Below are 7,710 nucleotides of genomic sequence, written 5' to 3'. Positions count from 1 at the left end.
CTTAGCTGCACGTGTATAAACAGATTTCGTTGCTCTTTTCAGTTTCACACGGCTGTTCTTAATTTCGTCTATTGCATTCATAATGCGAGCAAGTAATGCAGATACCCATCTGGGATATGTTTTATTAGATTCAGCAGACCAATAACAACAAAACAAACAGAAATCGTGCTTTATGTTAACCTCGCACAGTCTTGCGATGGCTTCATATTAGCAAAGTTGCTAAATTTCAGGTAAAATCTTTTGTTAGTCGTAACTCTGTAACTAAACACTTGCAGACCTATGTTTATATGAACTTTTTGTTTAGTTTTACTTGTAGAGTAACATGTTAAAATATTTGCATATCTTCATGAATCACTCTATATATGGGGTCTCCCGTATGTGTGTCTATCTTCCGGGTGCTGCTATGAAGATCAAAAACCGCCCGATATCCTAATTACAGAGGGTGAACCAATGTCTCCAAACACACAGACGGAGGTTTTCATCTCTCCTCAGAATACTGTGTTCCTATTGCGTAGTGCTGAGGACCAAGGGAAAGCTGACACAATTTCCATGTCAAAAAATAGAGGGAGACAGTCCACTTGCACTACCCTATCAAATTAATTGTTTAACAATTTACAGGAGTCAAAAAGATTGCTTTAAAAACTTACACCACATTAAGATGATCCTTCTTAGTAATAAAAACATATTTTCAACGTTTGAGTATCACATGCAAACAATATTGTTGTGTACATAGTTCCACGTAGTCAGTGCGTACACAACTTTCCCACTAGAGCGCGCCCCGCTAAGCACAACGGCGCAGGCGCAGCGCTCGTCCGTCTCCGCACTACGAGATGGCGCTGCCTTAGAGACAGACCAAATTCTGCTTCTGCCGATCCGTGTATTAATATGTAACGCTGCCAATGAGATTGCTGCTAACTTAGAACCTTTTCTCCTTGCGGATCACACTCGCGCAGTGATACCTGAACGCGCGAGGTATTATAACAAGTGTACAGACCTCTGATTAGTCAGTCTGCATTTGTCTGCACCAGTCTGTACCGGTCTGCATTTGTCTGCACCAGTCTATAGTCAAATTTCAGTCTGCGCCTAATAAGATTACCATATTCCTGTACATAGCCATGAAGATAAATGGATAGACACTTTGTCAAGTATCAGAGATATGTGAGAATAAGATTAATGTACCAAGACCAAAGGAACTTCAGATTGTCAATTGTAAATAGCATCCAGAATCAAGTTACGTAAGGTTTATGCTTGTTACTATTTTAATAAATGTGTGTGAAAAATAATCAAGTTCTGTTTAAAGTTGGTCACCGTCAATCTGCTACTCTAAGCGTGCAAGTGGCATTTCTATCGTCTGACCTAATGGCAGAAGATAAACACGCCACGATAAGACCATGAGACATATTGCTGACACTCGCCTACTTCATTAGAGCAACAAGTCAAATAATCTGATGGTGTATGTACCGAAGGTCTTACTGTACGCACACCACAATTATGCATATCAAGTAATTAAATTTCCGCCACAAAAAGATCGTAGCGCTGTGTGTGTGTGTGTGAATTCTTAAGGGACCAAACTGCTGAGGTCATCGGTCCCTAAGCCTAGACACTACTTGACCTAACTTAAACTAACTTACACTAAGGACAACACACACACCCACGCCCGAGGGAGGACTCGAGCTTCTGACGGGGGCAGCCGCTCGGACCCAGGCAAGACACCTGAGACCGCGCAGCTACCCTGCGGGTCCGCTAAATATGTCTGACGTCTTGTATGCTCCGACATTTGAGAACACAAGCACCCTCCTCTACCGAAATGTTTCCACTAAATGTATCAGTTGAAAAACTCTAAGTGATTACACACATTATGCGACGACTGCTGTGAACTGTCCACCGCTGGCAGGGACATTGCATCATCTCACGGGCACTGGCCAGGATAGACCCACACACATATCAGCTATGCTGACATCCACAAGCCAGCCCTACCGAACGCTCAGAGGTCAGAGAGACTGTCACCATGCAGTCAAACTATGAATTTACGTGGAGGGAGTGAACTTTCAGCGCCAACAATTTCTTACTTGTGACAATCCTGTAACAGTATGGCATAGACTGTATTACTTCTAAGTATTCTCTCATCAGGTAAAAAAATCTGTTCTAATCAGTTTAATATCCGAACTCATTTTTGTCTCATGACTCAGTGCTAACATCTACCTCTGTCACAAGATACCTTCTCAGTTTCGAATTGGTCTAGCGGTTCTAGACGCGCCTTCCGGAACCGCGCGACTGCTACGGTCGCAGGTTCGAATCCTGCCTCGAGCATGGATGTGTGTAATGTCCTTAGGTTAGTTAGGTTTAAGTAGTTCTAAGTTCTAGGGGACTGATGACCACAGATGTTAAGTCCCATAGTGCTCAGAGCCATTTGAACGATTTTTTCCGTTTCGAATTCCCTTAGAGTAACCAAATGCTTCACCAGATGTGAAGTCTCTTAAGGTAACAGCACAGAGAAGTTGTAAACATCAGATTTATACTGTGTATGAATTCGGTGCCAACGGCCTTGCCGCTGTGGTAGCACCGGTTTCCGTCAGATCACTGAAGTTAAGCACTGTCGGACTGGGCTCGCACTTGGTTGGGTGACCATCCAGTCTGCCGAGCACTATGGCAAGCGCAGTGCACTCAGCCCTTGTGAAGCAAGCTCAAGAGCTACTTGATTGAGAAGTTGCGGTTCTGGTCTCGTAAACCGCAATACGGCCGGGAGAGCGGTGTGCTGAGCACATGTCCCTCAATATCCGCATCCATGACGCTTGTGGCCTGAGGATGACACAGCGGCCGGTCGGTCCCGTTGGGCCTTCCGACGCCTGTTCTGACGGAGTTTACTTTAGCTTTTTATGATTCGGTAATACTTATGATTTCATTACGAAGGTCATCTCTCCCGGCGTAGGAGGAAAATTGAAATTTCGTTAAAAGGTATCGCCCCAACGAAAAAACTCCTGATTACCACTCCAGTACCATATCCGTGGTACCCTAGCCATCGCTTCCACTCGCCAGGTGGCATGTCACTGATATCAAATTAATAGGCGAATTAATTAAATTGATCATGAGGGTCACTTTGCATGGCGACTAATTATTTTCTTCCGCAGTCGGATTACATACACTAGGTAGCTGAAATTGGAATCCCTAGCTGGAAGACGACGTTCTTTTCGAGGACCACTATTACGAACCGACATTTGAAACTGACCGCAGGATTCTAACACCAACAACATGGATTTCCCGTAAGGGCCACGAAGACAAGATATGAGAAATTAGCGCTCTTAAGGAGGCATATAGGCAGTCTTTTTCCCCAGTTCTATATGTGAGTGGAATAGGAAAGGGAATGACAAATAGTAGTACAGGGTAACCTCCACCACATGCTTATGAAATAAGCATGTAGACGAAAATGTAAATTTAGTGTACCTTTTAAGATGTCAGTCCATCCATTTACAGTCAAACAAAACTCACAGGAGAATGTTGTCTCTGATTTACTGACAAAACAAAAGACGGAACTTCCGCTGCTGATTGTCTCTCAGTAAAAATCTTCGTATCAGCTCCTAATTTTGTCATTGCGATCACCTCGCGAGACAAATGATAGAGGTTGTAATATGTTTGCCTGGGACACTTAGATGAAAGGGTGTAGTGCTCACCTCTCAACTCCCCTTTCGTCAGAGTATCGCTTACCTACCGTATTTACACGAATCTTCCAGTCTTCGGTATATAGCAATTGAATCCACATCATTTCCACGAGTAAGACATGTCCCCCACCAAGTCACAGACTCCTGCTAATTCTTTCGAAATCCCATCACGTTCCGACACCCCGACACCACTGTTCCATTAGTTAGAAGGCTAACAGGTAGAGAGCTATCACAACGAGAAAAATGGCACACTAACGTACAGTACGAAATTCACAACCATGCAGAATATACGTGGACTGTACAAAGAAATTCAGAAGAGTAACACCTACAATTCATTGATATTGAATGATGGTCTATAAATATCCCTCTGTACATGTCCTAATCTCCTTTATTGCGTTACTGTGATTGCCACGCTATAAATGCAACAATGTAATGGTGTACGAGTCTTCGCTGACAGCACAGGGTAAATTGATCGATTGACTGCTTGGTGACAGTCTCTCCGATCTCTGAGCATACGGTCTGGCCGGCGCGTGGATTCCGTGCCATGCGCATGATACGATATTCTAACCACAATCATTTTAACCCATCAGCTTGTTTGCCCCCCAGAATGCGAATGTATATTACGTTTCCTGTTTTCTCTCCAACAATTTTGAGTTCCGCTTTTCGTCTCTTAGAAATCACAATACCACAAAGCCTATTACTGAGTTACTACAAAAGTTCCACGCGACATCTACCACCTCGACGAAAACAATAACAAACACAGATCTTTCTGCCCGCCAAAAATTTCGTCTTCAAAGATAATACTCGCAACGCCATCAACTTGATGTGGTAACTTCTGTGAACTACGTCACTTCCCGTGTTTCGCTGTCGCTAGAGTCTAGTTGCTGCTGCCAGCATAGCCGATAAATGTATGACGCCTGCAAGACGATGCGATCCATGTCCCTGCCGGCGACAGACGGCTCCCGACAGTCGGCGAACGGCGCGCTCTTCGCGATCGCGAGTGTTTCGGATCGATTGTATTTTTTCACATGATACATTTAGTGGTAAAGTTGCGGTGGAGGAGGATACTTACGTTCCCAAACGTTGGTGCTTAGAAGACCTCAGATATATTTAGCACTATGATCAATTTTTGGAGGAAATGTAATTACTTGATTTGCATAATGTTGGCATGTGTTACTCAGACGTTGAAGATAAGTTTTTATTATGAAGAAGGATCATTGTAAGGTGGTGGTGAGTGTTTTAAGCCTATTTTAATCGTGGAAATAGTTAAAGAATTAATTTGATAAGGTAGTGCAAATGGATTATCTCCCTCTATGTTTGATATCGACATTGCGTATGCTCTCCCTCTGTGTTCATTATTAGCCGATAGGAACACAGTATTCTGAGGAGAGATGAAAACCTCCGTCTGTTTGTTTCGAGGCGTTGCTTCACACACTCAAACAGAAAGTAGTCTCTTGAGAGAAACAGAGACAGGGAGCGAGTCTGGAATTTTCCAATCAACGAATGCCGCCAATTAATGTTTGTTGGGGGCTGCGAGATCAAAGTGGGCCGATATCCAGTCCGGGATCGGTGGTATTTAGTATCATGATATGTAATCAAGATGTTGGGTGGTTTTTGACCTTCATGGCGGCGACCAGATGGTAGACACACACACACGCACACACACACAAACACACGCACAAGAGACCCCAAACGGTGTTTCCTATACTGCATTTCATTCCATTTCTCGAGGCTTACAGCTATTACTGGCGTGTCGCAAAAGCCGTCAAGTTCCGATGCCATATGGCAACACACCACCGTGAGGTTGGTTGCCAGCTCAGACCCTGCGACTACACGGCGTTCTGACTCCGTCACTTGCAGCGCGACCCGAAGAGGGACTTCGAGTACACCGACAACAGTACAGAGAGCGTGTAAATCAGCAAAAGAGGTCGCTCAAACCACGAACCTTTTGCTGCATCCGCCAATGTCACAGGCAGTCAATGAGGAGGAAGTGTGCCTCCGCCGTGTGCGTATTTAGGACTTCGTCCACGACGATCGCGGTAGTGATGACGCAGCCAGCCAAGAGAGGAAGTGTGCTCCGGATCCAGCGCCGCCGACCGCTTTCTGCCGTCGACGCCAAGCGGCCTCAGAACCAGCTAGTGGACCTGTTGGTATTCTGTCAGACTCACTCGACAAGACTATAGAAACTGTGAACTCATACAGACTGTAACTTAAGTATTAATCTTTTCCAATGTGCCCCACTCAAGGAGAGCGAGGATTTAACATTTGACAGTCAACTAATAGAGAATGAACTCTGACAGTGAAAGCCTTACTCTAGTTGTTCCAAATACCTGGTTTCGTTGTGAACTTATTTCCCTGTTAGGAAGAGTTACAAAGTTAGTTACTTGTTTTTTTATGGCCAATTAAGACCATTTGAGTTGAATTCATTGTGATATTAAATATAGAGGAGGAACTACATGCTTGTTTGTTTCTTGTAGAAGAGTTCGAAGTTCAGAATACTTCAATTACATCATGGGAAGTGGGAATGTTACGTGCTTACATGAGTACCACCCAAATGGGAGAGTCCTGTCTCCCCCTTACGTATTAGCTATGGAATATGCAGCAATATATTATTGACACTGATTTGAATTTCGTGTCGTGATATCCTCCTTCTCGAGCACAGATTGAGTCTTTTTCCTGCCAGTTTTTTCTGGGAGATGTCGGCTGGATGGGGTGAGGGCTGAGGGTGGGATGTGCTCTGTTGGTGGAGCTCTACTCTAGCTCTGTCAATCGCTGCATGTTAAGGTGAGCACCCACACGAAAATTTTGCAACACTAAAACACCTTCAATTTGCGACAGTGTAATTATGTAATTAGGACATGTAGTTGCAGGACAGGGTAATACTTCCACCTTCCACATCAACGGATCTGCACAGAATCAGCGATTTCCCTGCCAGTTTTTTTCTGGGTGGGGGAGAGATGGGGGATTTATCAGAAGGGACAGGTGATATTAACTAATCAATTTAATTAATTAGTCAATTAATTTGACATCAAAAGTGTACTTGTATCACCAATGGGATTTCCCCAAGAGGTGGAAATGAGGAGGAGGAGGAAGGGTGGAGGTTTCCTTAGAAGAACAGATTTTCCCCAAGGGGCTATAAATCATCCCCCAAGGAGTCAGAATCTATTAGCATAACAATCGGTTGAGGAAAGGTGGGAGGGGGTCACAAATCAATCTAGTTTGCTTCTAAATGTAAGAAACCCGCGCTAAAGAAGGCCCAGAACCGGCTTTGACCTATTATTTACAAGCCTGGAGAGCTGAACCAGGGAAGAGGGAATGAAACTTGACATGCGAGTCAATCCATGGTGGAGCAGAGACAACGAACGCCACATAAGGAAGCGATGAAGCAAACACTATGTGACCAATGCAAACATCTGAATAAACAGAAAATAGAGCATGCTACATTTTGAAGGTTTTGTCCAAGGTAACTGATGATCACCAAGAGCTGCCAGCCCAGGCCTATTCCTGTTGACAGATAAACTCCTGGGTCAGTGGGTCTACTCATGGCTGCTTCACACATGCCCCACTGTGACAGCCCTCTGCTCCATTCGCTATGATACCCATGCCAGCTATCTGCATCCATCTCATTCTTACTAGTGGGATGATGGTGGTACAAGGACAGTTTATACCAAATTGATATAAAAATTAATTATACAAATAAATTAAATTGATGGATTACTTACTCCCACATCCTGATGATGTCATGTGTTTTCCCCAGCTGGCAAGTGTCCCCTTCCCTCATCACCCCTCTGGGAAATCCCTGACTGGCAGGGAATTCAAAATTTCGTGATAAATTCGAACGTTAGGTACATAGTATTGCAGAGGACATAATAATAATTATTAATAATATATTTGTTATTTATAGAAAGTCAGTTTGCATATCATCTTTGGAACACTGACACAGTCTAACTATAACATCACATTTCAAGATGGCTAACCCAGAATACTGGTGCAGTCTAACTCTCCTGCCTCTATTTGTGAGATATCAAAAATCGGTGGGCAAATCCAACGCTTT

This window comes from Schistocerca piceifrons, chromosome 2 (genome assembly GCF_021461385.2).
Source record: "Schistocerca piceifrons isolate TAMUIC-IGC-003096 chromosome 2, iqSchPice1.1, whole genome shotgun sequence".
NCBI classification, from domain to species: Eukaryota; Metazoa; Arthropoda; class Insecta; order Orthoptera; family Acrididae; genus Schistocerca; species Schistocerca piceifrons.
The sequence above is the reverse complement of the archived record's forward strand: the minus strand, read 5'-3'. Positions refer to the sequence as shown.